The sequence below is a fragment of the Ips typographus genome, linkage group LG13 (genome assembly GCF_016097725.1).
Source record: "Ips typographus isolate SLU linkage group LG13, UJ_Ityp_2.0, whole genome shotgun sequence".
NCBI lineage: Eukaryota > Metazoa > Arthropoda > Insecta > Coleoptera > Curculionidae > Ips > Ips typographus.
Window position 1 is genome coordinate 5,855,722 of NC_138434.1, and position 24,293 is coordinate 5,880,014.

Here is a 24,293-nt window from a genome sequence, read left to right on the forward strand (position 1 = left end):
TGTTTAACATGAATTGGCGGGACTCATGTAGGGAGTGTTTTGTTGAGTATAAGTTACTTACTGTCACAAGCATGTACATTTATCATTGTTTTATGTTTATTATTGATAATTCGGATCTTTTTGCTGACTCAACTGCGGTGCACGAGTACCCAACAAGAAACCATAACCTGTTAATTCAGACTAGGTATAACCTCGCCTATCTGCAACAAAACGTTGAGTACTCGTGCAAGAAAATCTACAATTCGTTCCCCGCAAGGGTGAGAACACTCCCAAGAGGTAAATTAAGAAGATGGCTAAAGCTTTATTTAGCTGAAAAAGCGTTTTATAGCCTTAAGGAATTTTTTGATAGCGTTAAGCCTATTTCTTTAGAGCAAGTGTAAATTACATCATTGTCTTTGTGGTCGTTAGCCACAGTAGTCTGTAGATTTTAATCATGTACTCTTTTGTTTGTTTGTTTTTTTTTTTTTTTTGTTGTCTTTTTTGACATTGTTCCACACCCTTTGCAAGGGTTTTTAGTACCTAGTTTGTACTGAGCTGAACGAAAAATAAATATCTATCTATCTATCTACACTTAAATGTTAGGTCAATTACCAAGAATTTTGATAAACTTAAGGATTATATTGTTGCTCATGGCCACGAATTGTTCGGAGTATCGGAGACTTGGCTCAGCTCTTGTTCTGATGTTTTGGGATCCGAAGCTCTGGACATAAGAGAATATAATTTTGTTAGAGAGGACAGGCGAGGTCGTGGGGGAGGTGTCGGGTTTTACATTAAGGATAGAATACCGTTCAAATTAGTCATTAGCGAATGCAATGACGTTGTTGAACATATGTGGGTTGAGATTGAATATTGTCATAAAAGCATTGCGGTAGGGGTTGTGTTAGACCTCTTGGCTCTAATTGTAGAAATTTTATAAATTACTTTGATAACACGTTAACTGAAATGTATTCAAAATTTGATGAAGTTATATGATAAATGCATGGGTGACTTCAATATCGATATTTTGGATACTGATAGTTCGATACCTACTTTGCTGAGTAACATTTTAGAATCCTTCTGTAATAGACAAATCATATCTCAGCCTACTAGAATTGCTAAAAACAGTTCTACGTTAATTGATTTAATTTGTTGCAATCCTACTTTAGTTGCCGATTCGGGGACTGGGGACGGGGGAATATATGACCATTTACTTACATATACCATTCTGCGGATTGCTTCTGATGATCCGAACCAAGATGTTTTCTGTTATCGACAGCCTTATCGTATAGACTTAGACTCTTTTAACGCTGATCTTTTAAAAGCAGCATTTAATCAAATATACGATATAAATGGCATATATAACAAGATTTCTTATACTACAGATATTATTTTGGGGATTTTTGTTGTTCATGCCCCTCTAAGTAAGAATGTGGGCTCTAGAAAACCGTATCGACCTTGGGTAACGAGTAATTTTTGAGTAAACAAATTTCAATAGACATGCCGTTTTAACATCATTCAACTAACTTGGGTTTTCCCCTTTCAAGAATAAAAAACCAAGCAACCTGCCATCTTCGAAACCAACACTGGGTTTTGATTAAGTTTTTTCCCCTCCGAGAATAAAAAACCAAGTAACCTGTCACCGTGAAAACCAGAACTGGTTTTTTAATCAAGGTTTTTTTCCCCTGTGTAGAATAAAAAAACCAACCACCTTATGTATACCTGGGTTCAGCTTGTAGAATGACAGCCAGCAGACTGTGACTCTAGTTAAGCCTCTGAAGATGGGCGTCTAAATACATCCGAAATATGTCAGGCAGATGACAACTTAATAAATGAAAAAGAAGTAATAGTCCATATTCTTTCAGTGGAGTTGTACAAGTACAAAAGGAAGGGAATGACACGCAGTCGTCTCCACACTACTTTATTTCGACATATAAATGGCCATCTTCAGGGGCCACAAGAATAACTTACTCCACTTATCAACTCAACAATCAATGCGCCGGCTGTCTTATTAAAAAGGGAGAGACAGTGAGAACCACATCCTGGTGAGGGTGGGGATGGTGGAAGAGACTGCTAGGGGTGTTTGCAAGGGATTAGGAAACATTAAAAGGTTAGAGACCTAAAAAAAGAAGTTGATGTATGATGATGGTAGCTGATCATTCAGGCAGATGTGCCCACTATCCTCAGAAGCCTTGTTGATCTCAAGCACCTCAAGGTGGTTGAGGAGGCTGTCCTTAGCACACACGTGCATAATCTTGAAACCCTGTTCAGCATTGAAGGTGTGGCCATTCAGACGAAGATGCCGAGAAAAATTAGATTTCTTATAGGTGGTATTTACGTTAGGGTTGTTGGTGAACTTCAAGTACTCCCGATACGTGTCTTGGTGTATTAATTTCTTATTAACAAATTTTTTTAAATGGTTAAAATAAATTTTATTGACTAGTGTATTGGGAAATGTATTGTTGGTTGCAACTGTTTTGATCCAAGAAAGTTCTAAGTTAAAGTTTGTTTCAGACATTGGTATGTTAAATAGGCGGTTAAAGAAACAGTTTAGGGACGCAACCTTCTGATTGAGAGGATGATTGGATTGGAAGGACAAAGTTTAAACAATCGAGTGGTGGGATGCTAGGAAAGAGGTTGAAAACATCAAATGATACCCTGATTGCTGTGTCAGGAATGGTTATGAGTTGGGAACCTGTTACGCCAATGCACACCGCAAGGTACTTACTACATGCACAACTAAATTGCACACTTATTTTAACTTAGCCTAATTATATTTCTTTCGATAAGGTACCATCATGAATTAGTATTGTTACACTTTACTGGGTTCTTTTTAATAAGTGAGACTTTGAATACATTCAACAAACTTTATTTACTAATTACACAACAATTTACCACACTAGAAATCACTACTTTTAAACCACTAAAGTCACTTTTACCACTTTTCACTACTTCGCTCTTTGCTTTATCGCGCCACTGTTATTTCACAACTCACAACTGACAGTCCGTCGGCTCGGTCAGTTTATATATGTGTGGGTGATCGATTCTCGAATGTTCCTGTATGCACAGAATGTTCCCGCTATACGTCCAGTAAACGTTTATTGTATCGCAAACATGCCATCCGATGCGCCGATCCAAGTTTAAAGATACCGAGACATCTCCAAAAGTAGCTGTTTTGTGGATTTGCATTTTACATGGGGTTAAATGGGTATTAGGGGGGTAAGTTTGGGACACCTCTAGGATGCGGTGTTTCCTTCTCCACTTTTTCCCTAAATTTAGGGAAAATCTATATAGTGACCATCTCGTTTTACCTTAAATTTCAGGAAATCTTAATCTGGCTATGAGGCCTTTGTAACAGTATCATTGAATGGTCGGTTATTGGCTGTTGGAGGTTTTAATAACCGTCATGACAGTTTAAATTCGGTGTAAGAGTTTGATGTTAAAACCAATAAATGGACATTAGTCACATGTATGCTCTCCCAAAAAGGTGGATTTGGAGGAGCAGTGTTGGATTTGGTCAATTTAGAGCACCTCGTGGGACAAACTAATACCTAGTTAATGAGAACAATGTGATATGTACACAGTGATAATTTATAATGTCCCCCCTCTCAACTTTTTTATTTTTCACATTAGAAAAAAATTATGAATAGAAAAGTTGTACGAGATGATGCAAGCTATTTGTGTAATGGCCCAAAAATGCCTTCTTCCAATTTTGGGTCTTACAAGCTTATTTTTGGGGTTCGAGGGGCAAGCGCTATATCCTAAATGACACAACCACCAATCTCGGATCAAACATTTATTCAGATTCCAAAAACATAGAAAATTACTCAGCTAGGTACGGTTCGGTTCCAAAGACTTAGGTCTAGTTATCAATTCTGGCTTTAACGTACCTTCTGGACATGTTGAGTTGAGCTGAAGTGATGTGGTTTCTTTACGAGAATTTTGAAGGGTTTTCCAAACACCTTAGTTTCACAAATCTTGCACACTGAAGAATTTTGGTAGAACTTATTTTGCACTACTGAACATGACTAGAACTTGACCCCATTAGATCTTTTTTGGACTTTAACCGACTTTTCACATTTGTCCTCGACTTGACGACGTTTCAGTTCTGACTGCCCGATTCTGACTGACTGTTTGGCAAAGTGGTGGAAATATTTATACTACTAAATTTACGTCATTCTGGGAGCAGGAATGCGTCAGGTCAAAAGGTGGAATTTCAAAAACATGTCGCCGGGTGCAATAAATAATAATAATTTTTTCCTGCAGCTGCAGGCAATAAATCATTTTTGCTTGAGGTCAAAAAGGTGAGAATTTGTGGCGACAGTATGACTTAGAAAAATTCCTTTCCTTATAAACACCTACCAATAGAAATATATCCTCGCTTCTGGATTAACGACGCTGGCCAATTAAATCTCTTAGAGGTTTGGCTTAGGATTTGAAGTCAGATTTTTCTTCCAAACTAGTCTTTCATTTAAGCGTTGTGTCTAATAGTGTTCAGATGTACCTCAAACTAATTCCGTAAGTTCTAATTTAATTTTGATTAAAAAAAATAAACAAAAGAAAATTGCTAATATTTTCCCGGGGCATCACAATTTGCAGAATATATTGTTATTTATACAGGACGTTTCAGAAATGCGTGACAAGTCAAAGTTATATTTTTTGAAATGAAACACCCTATATATTTTCAATTTTCTAGAATTATCAAACAATTCTGAACATTTTTTTTATAATATGTGCTATACCTAAATGTAATGGTTTTCGAAATATTCGCATTTCCACTAAGCTGCTAGATTCTAGAAAATATTCGATAGATTCCAGTTCTAGGTGGCGGTGAATTACGCGGTCACGAAAAAACAAAAACTTTGTTTATTACTGACAGTAGTGACAGTTACACGTTGCGGGAATATAACATTGTTTTTATTAAAATTCCTTATTCCGAAAGAGAAAAACAATTTATTCTGCAAATATTTATTAAAACAAATAATAACGTTAAAATTGCTCAAAGAGCACTCCATAGAATTAACCCCCGGATGCATATTCCAGATAAGAAAACATTTTAAAGGATCTATGAAAAGTTTTAACGAACATCCAGCCTATTGAGACGAAAAAGAACAATGGAAAGAGATGAAAATATGGATTTGAATATTCAGCTAAAAGTTGAAGAAAATCCAAACATTTCTCCGAGAAAAATATATAAAGAGTTTGGAAGAAGAGCATGGCGATTCAACAAATACCTCTTATGGGAGGATACAAAACACTCTCAAGAAATCAGGATATAAAGCATTCAAAATAAGGCCCACAACAAAATTAACGCCGAGACAAAGGGAAAAAAGGGTTGAATTTTGCCAAACCATGTTGGAAAAAAATAACTTGAATAACAATTATTTGAAAAATGTATTCTGGACCGACGAGTCTTTTTGCAGCTCCTGGTTGCATTTGCGACCAGCAGTATGATTAACAGGAAAAACACCAGACAGTGGGCCACAGTATATCCCCACGGCTACAGGGAATTTCAATTTCAACGTCGCCAAACTGTCAATGTTTGGTGTGCTATCCTGTATAACAAAATAATAAGTCCCCATTTCTTTACCGTTACTTTAAACGGAGATGTTTATTTCAATTTTCTCCATCAAGAACTAGAGGACTTTTTTGATGAGCTTCCGTTGGAACAAGAGAGAAACATTGTTTTCCAACAAGCTGGCGATCAGCCTCACACTTTGTCGTAGCTGTTAAAAACCATCTAAGTCAAAGGTTCAATGAATGGATTGGGAGGGATGCAGCGATAAAATGGCCTCCTAACAGCCCTGACTTGACGCCGATTGATGCATTTTTATGGGGAACGCTAAAAGATCGAGTGAATGCACATAGCATTGAAAATACTGAACATTTGAAAGAACTTATTAGAATGGAAATTCAAATTCTGAATGAAGATTATAACCAATCGCTCACTCCGCGTTAGAAAGGTTACGAAGAACGTATATCAAATGTATTGAAGAAAACGGGGCCCAGTTGAGCAATTTGATTTGTGAAAACTACATGCTTTATTATATATTATTATATCTATAGTTGTTTCAGATATTGAATTTCACTCCAAAATAAAATCATTGATATTTTCTTTATAAAAAGGTCATGAATAGTGGTCTCGTAGATGACTAATTTACCAATTCACTAATTATTCACAGCTACTAGAATGAGAACTTGTTTTTTTTTCGAATGTAGCCGCTTTGTGGAAAAGCGAATATTTCGAAAACTATTACATTAGATATAGGACATTATAAAAAAAAATGTTCAGAATTGTTCGATAATTCTAGAAAATTGAAAATATAACTATGACTTGTCACGCATTTCTGAAACGTCCGGTATAAATAACAATATATTCTGCAAATAGCTGGCATCATCTCGTACAACTTTTCTATTCATCATTTTTTTCTAATGCGAAAAATAAAAAAGTTGAGAGGGGGGGGACATTATAAATGATCACCGTGTACACGGCGTTAATTATTTTAACAGATTATTAGGCTAGTTGCTATATTACAAAACCAAACCTTTAATTTTGCTTTTTATTTGAGCCCTTAGCTACCATCATCTTGCTCATTGCGTTGTCCACTTGCCACCTGTTTGCTAGTTTGGTGCATTGTTTGTTTAATTTTAACTTTACATCTTATTGTATGAATGGTTGCGGCTTTAACCTTTTTATTGTTAATTTTTGATTGATTTGTGGGTTGCAGAACTATCTACCTGTCGTCACTTAGGTTATTGATTTTATTGTAATCCCCTTTTAAACGCTCCCCCTGCCTTCGAATTAACGGCTTATCATTGCGGTTTTTTCAAAAAAATTTAGCATCTCCATTTTGTTTCCTGTTTGATCGCCTCTGCCGTGGATGGTGAATTAAATCTAAAGTTATCTTTTCTCTCCCCATAGGGTCTAACCCAGCTCTTAAAAATGGGTCTAATTTAAGGTTTTAGTTTTGTGATTAAATATGTAGTGTCAGGTTTTTTTCTCTCCGTTCTGCAATAAATCATTTTTTTAAGTAATTTTCGTGGTGATTGAATTTAACTGGCGCAGTCGGTAGGATTCTCTGATCGAACGGGGAAGGAGTATTGGAGTAAGTGCTCATTATCCGTTTACCATTTTTCCTTAGTTATTTTGTATTATTGGTCAGTTCTATTTTTTATGATTCATATATCAATTATCTTTCATTTATCAACCTTTACTTATTAGTTTTAAAGAAAAGTAATTTACTAATTAAATAACAAATTGAACCTAAGTATACTAAAAGTATATTTTCTTCATTTTATGTCTGATCCCATTGAGGCATTAACTCAGACTTTATCTCAGTTAAGTTTACCTGGAAGTCTACCAACTTCAAGTACAGAAGATCTTTACGAAACAGTTTGTGAAAGTGAATCTCTTGAACAAATTAATACATCTCAATCCGAAATGAGTAACAAAGATATTTCCCTTCTCAGATATCAAGCTGACAATATACCACATTTCGAGGGTAATGCAAGATTGTTACAAAGATTTATTTGTTCTTGTGAAAATTTCTTGATAAACTTTCAAAATGCAAATGACCCAACTGATGCAATCAACATCATACTCTTAGACACAATTTTGGGAAAATTACGTGGGAGAGCAGCAGATCTCATAGATCCGAATTGAAAACTTGCCAACAAATAATAATAATAATAATGTTTATTTATTTAGCAAGTGTGCTACATATAAAAACAGATAAAAGAAAGATAATAAATATAACAAACTCCATATAACATCACAATTCGCTAATTACATATAATCTCAAAAGAGTCTTAAATTGGTTTAAGTTATCACAGTTCTTTATGTGTACCGGCAACTTGTTAAAATCACTTGTGCCCCTATACAAAACAGATTTTTGCATTCGACTAGTGCTACATTTCTGCAATATAAAATCAGTGCAATTTCTAGTACTATACTTATGAACATCCTTAAAAAGTTTTAATCTATCACAGATATATTCAGGTAACAAGTTGTGCTTCAGCTTAAATACAAACAAATGCATGTTGAACTCAAGTCTTTGTCTAACGGACAGTATATTTAAAACATTTAACATTGATTTAACGGGAGCACAACGATTGCACTTTAGAATGATTCTCAATGCTCTATTTTGGGTTTTTTCCAATTGGTCAAGTTTGTATTGTGGCAAATTAACCAATAAAGTTGAACAAAATTGTAAATGAGGAAGCGCAGTGGCGCTGTACAGTGACAATTTTGTGCTCATCGACAAACTTGTACCTACTCTTGACAGAAAACCAACCTTTTTTGAGAATTTTCTCATAACATAATCCACGTGGCAATGAAAACTCAAACTAGAATCTAAAATCACACCTAGATACTTTATTTCATTACTGTGACCAATATTTTCCCCATTTACAGAGATATTAATGTTTTCAAAATTTATAGCATTTATTCTTGACTTTTTGGCGAACAAACAAAACTTAGATTTAGTTGTATTCAAACTCAGCTTATTCTCGCACAACCATTTAAACAAATTACTGAGTTCATCGTTCATATCATTTTCCATTTGACGTAAATCTTTACCCGTTATATAAAGCATTGTATCATCAGCAAACAAAACAGTTTTACATTTATTAGTACTACCGACTAAATCGTTTATATACAATAGAAACAGTAATGGCCCCAACACGGTTCCCTAAGGTACGCCAAATCTTTAATTAAAACATTTACAGGTGCAGACCCACAATTACCATAAATCACGCGTTGGCTTCTATTACATAAATAAGACTTAAACCAATTCAAAACATTATGAGTGATACCCAACATCTCTAATTTTTTAATTAAAATTTCCCTATCAACAGTTTCAAAGGCTCTTTTAAAATCAAGAAATACTGCCAAAATAAAATTATCACAGTCAATAGATCGAACAAAGTCATCACACACAGCGACAATGGTAGACTCACAGGAATGATTTTCACGGAAACCCGATTGATTTTCAACAATTATACCATTACGAGCACAGTAATCCACAAGCTGTTCTTTTACACAAACTTCTAAAACCTTCTCATAAATTGGGAGAGTATTAATCGGTCTAAATTCGTTATGACAGTTAGTATTCTGAACTTTGGGTACAGGAACTACAGTGGACAGCTTCCAGGAGTCAGGAAATATACCCCTACTTAGTGACGTGTTTATGACATCCAGAAGACGGTCACCAACAACACGCGCGACATCAGTGAGGACCTGCTTAGATACAGCACTTTCGCCACCCCCCACATTCTTTAAATTTTTAATTATTTCTTTCATTTTAGACATTGATATAATTCGAAAATTTTCAAATTTCTCAAAATTTGCAGTGATGTTAGTAACACACGATGTCACGCCCGTCGTCCGCGGTATCTCCCGAATAATATGCTCGATGCTATCTACAAAATATTCATTAAACTTACACGCTATATCTGCCTCTTGTCTAACTATTTCAGTTTCAAAAATGATTTCATTCGGAATGGTCTGCCTCTTTCCAGGCAATAATGTTTTAAGATTTTTCCGTAGTTCTCTCGGATTGTGTTTATTTGAGTCTATAATTACAGTGTAATATTTCTGTTTTTCCAGTCTAATTTTATTAACAACATCATTACGCCTGACTTTATATTCATTCCAGCTGTTTTGAGTTTTATCAATAGCGGCCTTTTTGTAGAGTAGATCCCTCTCTCTCATTATTTCCCTTATTTCAGGGGTAATCCATGCTTTGTCCAGATATCTCTGCTTATAAACCACCCTAACTCTAGGACACATACGGTCCACAATATTTTCAACATCCGAGACAAAAGAGTCTGCCAGTATATTAATATCTGACACATTCGTATCCCAATCAATGTCAATCAGCTCTTGTTGTAATTTATCACAACTGTAATTCTTCCAAGATCTCTGATATTTCGTAGTATCTTGAGTTTCTATCTTCCGGTTATTAAGAGTAATTGATAAGATGGAATGATCACTGATCTTGGGTGTTAGATGCACCCGATGCAAGAGATGTTTGTCGTTGGTCACAATATAGTCGATCAAGGTTTGACTTCTAGGAACTATTCTGGTTGGACCCTTTACAATCTGAGTGAAACCGCTTGTGTAAATATTACTCATTATTTTATTACCATAAAAAGTGTTTTTCATCAGGTCAAAATTTAAATCGCCCACAATTATATTGGTCCTCCCAAAATCACTAACTTGCCCCAGATACTCAGTAAAATATTCTACAAACCTTGAGTCATCTTTTTGAGGTGGATGGTACAATACAAAACACAAATATTTTACCCTGGACAAACACAATTCAACAGACAAGATCCAAACATAATTGTCTACACACTCCAAAGTTTTAACTTTATAACATATATCAGATCTAATAAAAGCCATAACACCCCCAGTTCTACAGTTGTTACTAATGGATTGCTCCATTCTGTACCCATCAATATTAAGTTCACACAAATCTACATCGGATGTCACGTGAGTCTCGCTCAACAACACAATCCCAGGTCTCCAGTCGTTAATTAACAAAACAATACAATCTTTATTGTTTAAATAGCCTTGACAGTTAAAGTATATAATTCCAGAGCTAAGAGCGACATTTGAGTCCAATTGTTATTTTATGTACTTACTCCTTTGAAACTGCTCAATTCTTTTATAAGATTCACACTTATTTACATCCCATGCAACATGGTTAACATCCACATTGAGGCCATACTTCTTCTTAATGTCTATCAAAAAATGCAAAATTCGAAAATTTGCTCAATTTATCGGCACCCTGACCTCAGCATGCCCAGCAGTTAAGTATGGTTGGCTTTATGCAAAATTGCTGGAACGAGAAAAATTCCTGTCCCTCCATAAAGAAAACGGTAACTATAATTCCATGATGAAAATTTCGAACAAATTAGTAGAAGACCTTAACTGGTGGCGGACGCACATTCCTTATGCAGAAAACTCCTTAAAGACGGTATCGTTTGCTCTGGAAATATTTTCAGATGCGTCGTCTAGTGGCTGGGGAGTTTTCTGCAATGGTGAGCGATCCCGGGGGCTTTGGCGCCCCTGTGAACCTCTCACATTAACTATTTGGAGCTTCTAGCGGCGTTTTTTGGCTTAAAATGCTTCGCATCTCATTTATCAAATGTCAATATTTTGTGTCGTATTGACAACACCACTGCTCTATCTTACATCAATCGCATGGGTAGTGTCCAGTTTCCCAAACTGAATGCTCTAACAAAGCGCATCTGGCAGTGGTGTGAGGCCCGTAATATTTTTATTTTTGCTTCTTATATCAAGTCCAAGGAAAACGTTGAGGCGGATCAAGAATCCAGGAGCCTAGATTTCGCCACGGAGTATGAATTGAATCGTGATGTATTTCAAAAAATTACTTTACATTTTAAAAATCTCGAAATAGACCTTTTTGCCTCCAGGGCAAATAAAAAGTGCAAAAAATATGTATCTTGGTTGAGAGACCCAGATTCTTGTGCTGTTGATGCCTTTACAATAAGTTGTAGAAAATTTTATTTCTATGCTTTTCCGCCTTTTGCTCTTATCTTACGAGTACTCCAAAAAGTTATTGAAGATAAAGCTGAAGGAATTATAGTTGTCCCCTACTGGACCTCTCAACCATGGTACCCGGTTTTTTGCTCTTTGTTATCACGAGATCCGCTTCATTTTAAACCGGATAAAAATTTACTTCTTTCTATTGATAGATCACCTCACCCCCTCTGGAAAAGCCTTTCCCTGGTGGCAGGACCCTTATCTTACAAGCGTTGCAGAAAAGAGAGGTGCCTGATATCGGCTTAAACATTTGCTCATCTTCTATATCGGATTCAACGGCCAAACAATACAATGTTGGTTTAAAATTATGGTGGCAGTTCTGCCAAGAGAAAAACAACAATGTATTTACTGTTAGGGTACCATTAGTCTTAGAATTTTTATATATACGGTTCGAGAGAGGAGCTTCATATGGCTCCCTCAACAGCTACAAATCTGCAATTTCCCAAATTGCATCTTCCGAAGTTGCACAAGACTATAGATTGAAAAGATTTTTTAAAGGGGTGTATGGGTTAAGACCCAATTTACCCAAATATGGTGCAACTTGGGACCCTTCCAATGTATTAATTTACATTAAAACTCTGTCAAACGAGGAGATTTCCCTAGAAATCTTGGCTCAAAAGTTAGCTGTTCTTTTGGCTCTTACAACAGGGCAAAGAATACAAACATTTGCCAACATTGAAATAGAAAATATAGTAAAAGCGACGTCACAATAAAGGTGCCCAAGAGACTCAAAACTTCGGGTCCTAATAGGCTACAGCCAACATTGATACTGCCCTTTTTTAAGCATGATTTGACAATATGTGTTGCCACAGCTTTACTTTGCTACTTAAATCGAACTAAACCGTTAAGAGACCATTCTCTTCGGAACCTTTTTATCTCTACTAAAAAGCCCTATCGAAATCTGAGTTCGCAGTCAATTAGTAGGTGGATAAAAACCATATTGGAAAAGAGCGGGATAGATACGTCTTTGTTCACAGCTTATAGCACCAGGCACGCTGCGACTTCCGCGGCGGCCCGTAAAGGGGTGAGCTTTGATACTATAAGACTTTCAGCAGACTGGACTGAGAAGTCCAAAACTTTTGCGAAATTCTATCAAAGACCTTTAGTTTCTCAAAATAATTTTTCTGAGGCAATATTATTAGGTTAAGTATGTTCATGTGTTTGGTATTTTGTTAAGTTAACTTTTCCGTAGCATTCCGTACTTCTAAGTACGGAATATCATGTGGTTTCAGCATGATGGTTGTCCAACACATTATTCGTTGGTGGCACGAGAAACGCTTGATCGTAAATTTAGTGATCGTTGGATCGGTAGAGCTGGTCCAGTGAACTGGCCTGCTAGATCACCAGATCTCACTTCGCCAGATTTCTTTCTATGGGGCTATCTTAAAGACAAAGTTTATAAACAAATACCAACGACACGTGAAGATATGATTGTGCGAATCAGAAATGCTTGTGCCGAAATTCCAGCAGACGTACTTCTCAGTTGTGTTCGGTCGTTCGAAATACGAATTGATAAGTGTATTGAGGTTGAAGGCCATCATTTTGAGCACTTACTTAGTTAAAAACTCGCTGTAAAGAGTTTAATTAAATTTTGCCATTTAAAAAATTTATTTTTTTTTTGAAATTAAATTTTGTCGTTTATAGCGCCATCTATCGTTAATACAAAAAAATGTTTTAATCAAATTCCACGTGTTTTTAGCCGCAGAATCTGAATCTGCAATAAAAAATTGGGGATGCCATTTAAAAAATCAAAGTTACCCCCCTTCCCCCCACATGGAGGGGCAGAGGAATACAAATTTTGTCATCAATGTATTTCCCCCGCGGAATAATACAACTTTGATACTAAACATTTTTTCGAAAAGTGCTTATTTTTCGAGATAATGAGATGTCTCAAGTTAAATGTTACACCCGGTATTTCTATTAGTAGGTGTTTATAAGAAAAGGAATTTTTCTAAGTCATACTGTCGCCACAAATTCCAAAAAAAGACCTAATGGGGTCAAGTTCTAGTCATGTTAAGTAGTGCAAAATAAGTTCTACCAAAATTCTTCAGTGTGCAAGATTTGTGAAACTAAGGTGTTTGGAAAACCCTCCAAAATTCTCGTAAAGAAACCACGTAGCCGCTTGACCTAAAGCCTGTCACTTCAACTCAACTCAACATGTCCAGAAGTACCTTCAACGTACCGTTAAAGCCAGAATTGCTAACTAGACCTAAGTCTTTGGAACCGAACCGTACCTAGCTGAGTAATTATCTATGTTTTTGGAACCTGAATAAATGTTTGAACCATGATTGGGTAGCGCTTGCCCCTCGAATCCCAAAAATAAGCTTGTAAGACCCAAAATTGGAAGAAGGCATTTTTGGGCAATTACAATTTGAATTTGCGGGGTTTCGACTTGAGCACTTACGACAGTTTTTTCGAAAGGGCTTTCCTCGTCCTCACTACTTGTTAAACTGGCAATAGAAGCTGTTTTGTCAAGTTCTGGGACACCTGCAGATACCGATGCCTGTGCAGAAACACAAGGGGAACTGACCGTTGAACTATGATGCACGGGTTTAAACTCTCTTAATTCTTTCAAGACTTTTTCGGAGTTTTTCCCTTGGACTAGTGCTTGTTGCAAAACAAATTTTTCTTTGTCCGATACACTTTGAGCTCTACTGCGAGTTCGTACTCGTGATTTGTCACTTGGTTCACTCATGGAAAATTAATACGAAATGTTTGGCAGTATTTTTCATTATTTCGACTTTTCAAGTTCTCGGACAAAATGTAAAAGATTATCTTAAACAGTTTGATTATTCCTAGCAATTTCTTTGCGTATTTGCTTATTCATCAAACTAATAATCTTCTTAATGCTAAAATACACAAGCATTAATACCCCCATGCACAAAAAAAATAATAATTCAAATTTCCTTAGCTGGCCATGAATTATCCCTTTCTTGAGACGCTTGATTAGAAATTTCTCCGCTATTACCCGCTTGAGAAATAATAATTTCTTCTTCTTTTGATGAAGAACCCCCCATTTTAAATAGAACGATTTTTTAAAAGACAAAAATTGTGTTTTTTCCACCCTGAAACGTAGGCACCTCCACCATATGTCACGACTAGCGTGACGTGTTGAATTTAATTCAACTTATTTGCCTGGGATCTCGTTTCAGCGTGAAAATAAAACACAGTTAAATCTACCATCAAATTCTATTAAATAAGTACCTTAATCTAACAACTCCTAACTTACTAACTAATAAAATAAACGGTTTCCTAATCCAACGAAAACGTTGCTAACTTCCAATTAGATCATAATCAAACAGGCGTAAATCAATACACAACATAAAAGTACAATAATCATACTTACACCTCTAATGAAGACAGGATCTTGGAGAGAGGCTTGTCACTTGGAGCGCGTTCACGAATAACTTTACTTGAGAGTTACGGACATGTCTAATAGACATTTGCGGTTCGGTTTCCGACGTGGTGCACAGCAAAACTGGACTGACCGGAATAAACCCCTCTCTAGGGTACAACTTCCTTCTTATAGCATTCCAAACACTGGTTCCACCAATCAAAAACTCCCAGACCTGGTCTCCTCTAGCCGACAACTCGTGTCGACCTTTCGACCCTCGGTACTTGGAAATATTCCGCATATTATAAAACCCAGCGTCCGGTCACACTCCGGTGCATAGTTTAGCTGTTGCATCATAAGTGCAGTTGCACTCTTACCGCATTCCACAATTTTAATGTTTCCGCTCAAGTAATATAAATTCCACATTTTTTAATGTTACCGTTCAAGTGAAATAAATTTGATTTATTTCCTTCGTGACAATATGCCTGAATCGCATCTTCAATCCGACGCCATGAATTTTGACGTTGACGAATTTATAAAAATTCTAGGCAACCTCATTTAGACGAATTTACTTCAAAAACATCCAGCAATTTTGCCTCGCAATCATAGATTGACTAAATTAATAATTGAACACTATCACAAAGCCTACATGCACTCCCACGTCAACAATTTTGGATATTATCCCCCAAACGAGCAATCAGGAATGTCACTTTGCAATGTCAAAGTTGCTGGCGTGTTTCTCCTCAGCCCATGCAACCAAAAATTGGAAATCTGCCCGAAATACGCATTTCACAGGTAAAGCCTTTCTTAAATATCGCAGTGGATTTTGCAGGGCCTTTTTTATAACTATGTCCAAAAGTAGAGGTTCTAAAACTACAAAAGCATACGTATGTGTATTTGTTTGCTTAGCCACGAAAGCGGTGCATCTTGAACTCACTTCCTATCTGTCTAGTGAAGCCTTTTTGTGTGCACTACTACGCCTTATAGCACGACGTGGACGATTACAAAAGATTGTTTCGGACTGCGGTACAAATTTCGTTGGCGCAAATAAATATATTGTTTCACTTTACTGGGTTCTTTTTGATAAGTGAGACTTGCGCCACTGTTATTTCACAACTCACAACTGTCTGTCCGTCGGTCGGTTTATATACCAGGTGTCCAAGAGCACCCTGGACATAGGAGATTACCATGGGAAAACGGTTTTGATTTTTTTGCGCCTGTACGGTTCATTTAATGGAAAAACGCTTTAAATAAAAGATGTAGAGCACATTTTCGGCTATCAACTGGTAATTTTTTCAATACCGTAGGTTTGGCCATTAAGACGCAAAACGGTTTTAAAATTCGGAAATTTTAAATTTCGCGCCAAGCGATCGTCAAGGAAAGTTTATATCCGGCCGTGCTACCAACCTTTCAAAATCATAACAAATCGCTGTCAGTTATTCTCTAATCAAAACATTCAAAACAAGTTTATTTAGTAATAATTTTGAGTTACTACCCACATAATGCGAAGAAAATAAAATAAAATCGTGATAAGAATACTTTATCAGTAGCCACAGCCCAAAAATCTGGTAAGTATAAATACATAACCTCATTCAAAGTCTTTACCCAACTTGTTTACTTTGTAGCTAAGTTCTTTAAGAAAACACTGGTTTCAACGTGGATTCTAACTTGAAAAAGTTTGATAAAAACCACCAATAAATCATCTTCAGCACGTAGGTAAAACTTAAAACAAATTTGAAGTGTTGATAAGTGAAAAATCATGGAACATAGGCCATAGTTGAACTGGCTATAAAACGATGTCCTACATGTTTTTTTCAGTAGAGTGACAACGTCTACATAATTGGGTAGATATAAATACATAAACTAACTATTAACTCCAGCTATCTTACACTTCATCTACTTTTTCAGGTTTGTAAACAATCATTGACTAGTGGCCTGTGGTTTAAGAAATGAACAAAATGTGCTTATTCTTTAGTTGTACCCATTCTTCTACACACCCAATTTATCTAAATAAAAACGATTTTTACACAGAAAGTTTGTATTTATTGACTCACACTCAACTTACAGAGTACATACTCTTTTCTTTAAAAGCTTCAAACAGACGGCAAAAAAAACTGACCTAAGCAGTACATAAATATCTGTTTGACACTACCTATGCAAGTAAGTTGTAAAGTTTATAATGAGCAAAGTCATCAATCTAAATAGTCAAAAAACTATTTTCTTCATCTCAGGAGAAGAACAGGAGTTTCAGAACTCAGGTTGCTTGATTCACTTAATAATTGTTGTTGGGACCAAAATGTAGTAAAAAAAACTAAAATGCATTGTAGACTCATCTTAACATAGCAACCCGGCATGGCTGGCATAGCCTACTAAATTTTAAGTTTATGAGGTATTTTTGTATGGATTAATTATGAACAAACAAACAAAATCACTAATTTTACAGCTAGCTGTGTTTTCCCTTTTCCACAAACTCATTTGCCCCAAATAAAAACATTTTATTTATATTATTTTAACAAAATGCAAAAAACAAATGAATCTCTAGGCCAGCAACAACTTTGTTTATACATTGTCAAATTTATTTTTAATGCTTCATTAAAAAAGAATTTTGAAGAGCGAAAATTTGCTGTACAACAGTACTTTGCTGGCAATTCCTTGGCCGAAATTAGAGATAATATGGCTGTGTTATTTCCTCATCGACCAGTAGCAGCAAGAAGCTCAATCGAGGCTCTCATAACACGGTTTGAAGAAACTGGTAGTATCAATCCCATTTGTTCCTGTGAGAGAAAACGGCGAGTGGAAGCTGTAACTGCCCAAAGGATCAAAACGTGCCAAAACTTGTGGCTTTAGCTGCAGTACACAATGATCCCTCTACAAGTGTACGACGGATTGAAAATGAAACTGGGCTGCCTAAATCAACAGTTCATTTGCATCTGAAAAGAGGAGGTTTTAAAAGTGTTAAGAAACAGAGCCATCAAAAACTCTTGGCCACAGATTTGTTTCCCCGCATGGAATTTTGTGAGGCCATGACTTGCAAAGGTAATGGAGCTTCCTAGATTTGTGAAGAGGATTTGTTTCACAGATGAGTGTTCCTTTGGATTAACTGGGGCTCCAAACAAACAAATTGACAGAATATGGGCACTTGAAAATCCACATGCTGTTGTTGACCATAGAGCCCAATACCGGGCCTCTGTGAATGTGTGGATTGGCATTTTGGGGCACAACATTATAGGTCCGTTTTTTATTGATGGCTGTTTAAATGCTGATAAATATGGGCTTATGCTGCAAAATAGGATTTTACCTGCAATTGAGGCAGTCCAGCCCCTCAATAGAACTTTCTATATGCAGGATGGAGCCCCTAGTCACACAGCACTTCGAAATAGAGAACTATTAAGTGCAACATTCGGAGATAGATGGATTTGAAAGTTTGGACCAAATAATTGGCCAGCCCGCTCTCCGGATTTGAATCCTTGTGACTTCTTTGTTTGGGGGTTCATTCATGACCGTCTTTACAAGCAAAACACCCAATACCCAAATGTGGAAGAATTAAAGCTGGCTATTGAGCAGATTTGTCAACAAATATCTGTTATAATGTTGGACAAAACATGCCAAAACTTTGAAAATAGGCTTGCTTATTGTACTGCTGCAGAAGGTGGGCATTTTGAGCAATTAATTTGAAGAAGTTGCTGGTGCCCCTCCCATTCTCTATGCCAAGTTGTGTTGTGTTGTTAATTGTTATTTCTTGTTCCGATTTACTGTAATTCTTTGACACTTTGTTGTTTGTTAATAAAAGGTTCTTTTTAGAACCGTCCATCTGTGTTTGTGTTAATGAACACCACATTCTAATTTCTGTTAAATAAACAAAAAAATACAAAACAAAACACAAAAGAAAATCCTTAATCAGAAAAATGAATTGATTGACGACATTGACGTTCACCTTTCACTTTTCAGTGCTTTCTGACAGTACACAGTACTGAATGACTAAACTCATGCCGAAAAGAGAGATAGAGTCATAGGGAATAGGATAGGAATAGTATTGGGTCAGTGGATCAGTTCAATCGCTCTCACTGAAAGGCAACTTTAATCACAAATAAGACAAGTTTTCAGGCTTGACTAGACATGGCATAACCAACAAAATTGCTGTTTAATAACAAACAATAAAAGAGCAAAACATATTCCTACTTTACCATTTTACTGGAGAAGTTAGGTTACAGCATAGAGCTAAAAATTATTATAATGCTATTTGATAAATCTCTACAGTAGGCAGAGTAGGCTAATTATTGAAAAAATGCCCAGAATGGCCTTCGAAAGAGCAAGAAAATCCAGAGTTCAGATGATGTGTTTTTCTTAGACTGATTTTACATACTTCAACTCGACAAGTATTTTGAGTTAGGTATGTATTTTGTAACATAACGTAATAATGTTTCCATTTCAGAGCCTTTAAATCAACATTATCCAGGTAAATGTCATAAGGAAAAGTTGAAAATGGCTCTAGCAATAGAAACATAATTAGGTAGGTAATAGTTATTGATAACTTTGCTCATTATAAACTTTACAACTTACTTGCATAGGTAGTGTCAAACAGATATTTATGTGCTGCTTAGACTGCTTAGGTCAGTTTTTTTGCCCTCTGTTTGAAGCTCTCAAAGAAAAGAGTATGTACTCTGTAATGTTGGATAAGTGTTTTCTTGTATGTTATTTAATTATGAATAAGTTAAGCGTATATGTGGTTGCATAATCAAATGACTAGTAATGTAAGACGCGGCAACATGGTAGAAGTTAGTACGAAAGAGTTAAGAAAGAAGTAAGAAGGACGACGCATAGAGTTAAGACGAAAGACGGTATATTTCCTTTATTAAGACGAAATAATTATAAATATACAACGACGTAAACTACATTAACAAAGTGATACAAGTTGTGTTCGCAATCTTCATTATCATTTCATTTTATTAAATTTTGTGCTAATCATTGCTGTGTCTAAGTGAAATCACTCCCCACTGCCCAAATACAATCCTACAGTAAGTTGAGTATGAGTCAATAAATACAAACTTTCTGTGTAAATAGCTATTTATGTAACCAGTTACGAAAAGATCGATTTTGTGTAACGAATGAATGTTTGTAGGGCGAGCGCAGCGAGGTCTTACAATTTGAATGAGTTACACAATAAGACATTTTCGAAACGTGTTGCATACATAATTTTTTCTAATTTTGACCAAAAAGCGGTAAAAACCATCTTTTAAAGTGATTTAACACAAATATTCACTTTCACAGCACCTTGTATAAACAGTGACAACGACATGTTATGATGGATGTCGCCCATATGTTTCTACGGAAATGCATAAAAACAGGGAGTGATGAAATGAACTTTTCATAACTAGTTACATAAAGTGATACTTTATGTAACTCAGTCACTTTATATGCCAAAATTAGAAAAAAGCGTTTTTATTTAGATAAATAGGGTGTGTAGAAAAATGGGTACAACTAAAGAATAAGCACATTTTGTTCATTTCTTAAACCACAGGCCACTAGTAAATGATTGTTTACAAACCCGAAAAAGTAAAATAAGTGTAAGATAGCTGGAGTTAATAGTTAGTTTTATGTATTTATATCTACCCAATTATGAAGACTTGTTGTCACTCTACTGAAAAAAACATGTAGGACATGGTTTTATAGCCAGGTCAACTATGGTCTATGTTCCATGATTTTTCACTTATCAACACTTCAAATGTGTTCAAAGTTTTACCTACGTGCTGAAGATGATTTATTGGTGGTTTTTATCAAACTTTTTCAAGTTAGAATCTACGTTGAAACCAGTGTTTTCTTAAAGGACTTAGCTACAAAGTAAACAAGTTGGGTAAAGACATTGAATGAGGTTATGTATTTATACTTACCAGATTTTTGGGCTGTGGCTACTGATAAAGTATTTTTATCACAATTTCATTTTATTTTCTTTGCATTATGTGGGTAGTAACTCAAAACTATTACTAAATAAACTTGTTTTGACTACAGAATGACTGACAGCGATTCGTTATGATTTTAAAAGGTTGGTAACACGACCGGATATAAACTTTCCTTGACGACCGCTTGGCGCGAAATTTAAAATTTCCGAATTTTAAAGGTTTTTTGCGTCTTAATGGTCAAACCTACGGTATTGAAAAAATTACCAGTGGATAGCCGAAAATGTGCTCTACAACTTTTATTTCAAGCGTTTTTCCATTAAATCAACCGTACAGGCGCAAAAAAATCAAAACCGTTTTCCCATGTTAATCTCCTATGTCCAGGGTGCTCTTGGACACCTGGTATATAAAAGTTCAAAAGATGATGTAAAATTATGTTCAGAATCCGATAGTGAATCAAACTGAATGTTTTGTTTTTCTTGTATTTTGTATTTTTTTAATATTATTTTTATTTATTTTTTGTTGTGAGTAATAGACTTTGTTTTATTTTTGTTATTTTGCCAGATTTAGGGATGTATTTATTTTTTCTTTTATATTTATTCTAGGATAATAAAGTTTGTTTTCGTTTGTACCGTAAAAAACATTGTTTTATTTTACATATTATTTGCTCTCCCATGTACTTGAAAGATGTGTCGACAAAGTGGCGACTTTTCATATCCGCTCGTGGCGATATTTCAGTAGATCGCTCTGGCAACACTGATTGTTTTACCAGTTATCGTCATGGAGCCGTGGACGGTGGAGCACCGCGTTTTCGCCTATGATTGTGTCGTCCGAAATAATGAGTCAGTCACCGTCGTACAGCGTGAGTTTCGTCGCCACTTCAACATTTATCGGAATAGAGCTGTTCCCTCTCGAAACACCATCCTTCGTTGGGTTGAATCACTTCGCAGGCGTGGTGAACTGATCAACAGAAGACCAAGAGGAGCTCCGCGAACAGTTCGAACTCCTGAAAATGTTGAACGCGTTCGACAAGCCTTTCTTCGCAGTCCGACTCGATCTGCCCGGAAACATGCTGCTGCACTTCGCCTCAGTGATCGTTCGGTAAGGCGAATTTTGCATATGGATCTCCGCTTTCACCCCTATAAATTGGCCATTGTGCAACAGTTACAGCCCGTAGATTATGCACAACGAATGAACTTCGCACGTGAGATGGAAGCACTGATCGATCAAAATGAGAACCTCATTTTGATCATGAGTGACGAAGCCCACTTTCACCTAAACAACATAGTTAACCAGCAGAATTTCCGTTATTGGGCTAATGAAAATCCGCAACAGTTACTCGAAAGACCGCTGCACAGCCCAAAAGTAACGGTTTGGTGCGCTGTATCGCAAACTTGAATCATTGGCCCTTACTTCTTCGAAGACGGTAATGGTCGTGCTGTTACCGTGAACTCAGCGCGCTACGTCGAAATGATCACGAACTTCTTTTTCCCTGAATTACGACGGCGACGTGTTCCAATCCGACGTGTGTGGTTCCAACAGGATGGGGCGACCGCCCACACAGCCAGAGCATCAATGGACGTTATTCGCCCTCTCTTCCCTGGTCGCCTTATTTCCAGGTTTGGCGATGTTCATTGGCCTCCTCGGTCCCCAGATTTATCCATATGCGATTTTTTCTTATGGGGGAACCTCAAGGCTAGAGTATACGATAGGGATGGGATAAATTAACCGGTTAAACTAATAACCAGTTGTTTATTACCAGTTAATCCGTTAAAACACGGTTATTTTTTAAAGTCGGTTTAACCTAATAATCGGTTATTAAAAGCAATAACCGGACACAGGTTATTTTATTTAAATATTTTAATTTCACATTTTGTCCATATTATTAGTATCAATTGTCATCCAATTTGGATTTTCTGAAAAGCACCTTCTTGGGTTTCTGTTTCCCTAAAGAAGAGGCTGATTAAATATTATCTTAATATTCCTAATCAAATTCGGCTATATGAAGTGTCTTTGTCAACACTCAACTCAACAGTGGCAACTGACAGCTTTCAGAAGGGAGACAGTTGACAGTGTTGACACTTGAGAGTGACTGGACTGACATTACTGACAGTGACTACTGACTAGTGACTGGTTGTGTTGTATTTGTATTGGCGTTTCCCGTTTCCCGTGTTTCAAATGTTTCAATGGTTTCATAGTGTCATTTCAAGATATGACACTATGAAACCTAATCTAAACTCATCAAACTTTATTTACTAATTACACAACAATTTACAACACTAGAGATCACTTCTTAAACCACTAAAGTCACTTTTTCCACTTCACTACTTCGTTCTTTGCTTATCGCGCCACTGTTATTTCACAACTGACTGTTCGTCGGCTCGGTCGGTTTATACAGGGTGTCTCTAAAAGGAACCCGAATTTGGTCACAATTTTACTGCGGCCGTTAGAGGACGCTTTACAGTGTACTTCTGATGGTTTTAAGTGACCGTAACTTTTTTCTCGGTGTAATTTTCTTATTTATTTTTAAAAACACACGAAGCGGTTTGTACCACCGCTCGGCGGAAAACTGGCTTAAAACGCACGGGGCGTCACTACAAGTGCTGACGGGCGATTTTCTTAATTCAAAATATCAATGTTGTCTAGTTGTAAATTCAACTCGACGTTGAAAGCATCACATATGGCTTCTTCTGATGAAAGTGATGATGATTTGTTTTTTTTAACAACTTCATGCTTGTTATACAAGAGAATAAAAAAAAGAAACGCAAATATTGGATTCATCCTATAATCAATGAGAGAAAAAATAAAGGATTTTTTTATACACTGTACACAAAACTTACGGAAGACCCAGAAAAATTCTTTAATTTTACCAGGATGTCAAAAAAACATTTGAAGAATTTGTATCGCTTATCAAAGTTTCATGTTTAAAAAGAAATACCGCTATGAGGGAAAGTATACCAGTAGAAGAGAAGCTTCTTATCACATTAAGGTAAGGTAACAATTAAGTAAAACTGCAATCCTCTTTAGTACTGTTAAGTATAAGGTTCATGTGTATTTGCATGTTTATTTATCGTATAGGTATATCCCTTAACAACATTTTTATTAATTAAAAAACATATTTTTTTAATTACCAAAATAATTTAAAATACGCTCTTCATAAATTTTAGAGGCACCAGATTGGTAGGTTTGAACTCCGGAATGTCCAGGCTGCTGAGCCTTTATTTCCCTACAGGTGACTGTAGGGAAATAAACTTATTTATGCTCTGCATAATGTCAATTCTTGCAGCAAATTTAAAATGTGGGGGAATGGATTTTAAAGCAGGCACTAACGATAATAAAAATAGTTTATCGTCGTCATCGTAAGAATACCTAGGCCGTGAAATTTCACTGAAAACATTATTGCACGGCCGAGGTGTACACAAAATTTTTTGTTCAAACGATATTTATTTAGAAATTCTTAATTTTTGATAAATAAAATGAGAATGGTCTAGTAATCACGGTGACGTTTATCGTTAAG

General features: G+C 36.1%; 2 long non-coding RNA genes across 2 annotated transcripts in view; one reads left to right on the forward strand and one right to left on the reverse strand.

The window, feature by feature from the left end:
* LOC145737209 (uncharacterized) overlaps positions 1-24,293 on the forward strand; it is a 222,167-nt gene that overhangs the window by 143,591 nt on the left and 54,283 nt on the right. The window lies entirely within an intron of this gene.
* LOC145737175 (uncharacterized) lies at positions 17,439-23,101 on the reverse strand. The gene is made up of 2 exons (XR_014180303.1): positions 18,181-23,101; positions 17,439-18,130 (listed from the first exon to the last, which is right to left on the reverse strand). It is a non-coding gene; the product is annotated as an uncharacterized LOC145737175 (long non-coding RNA).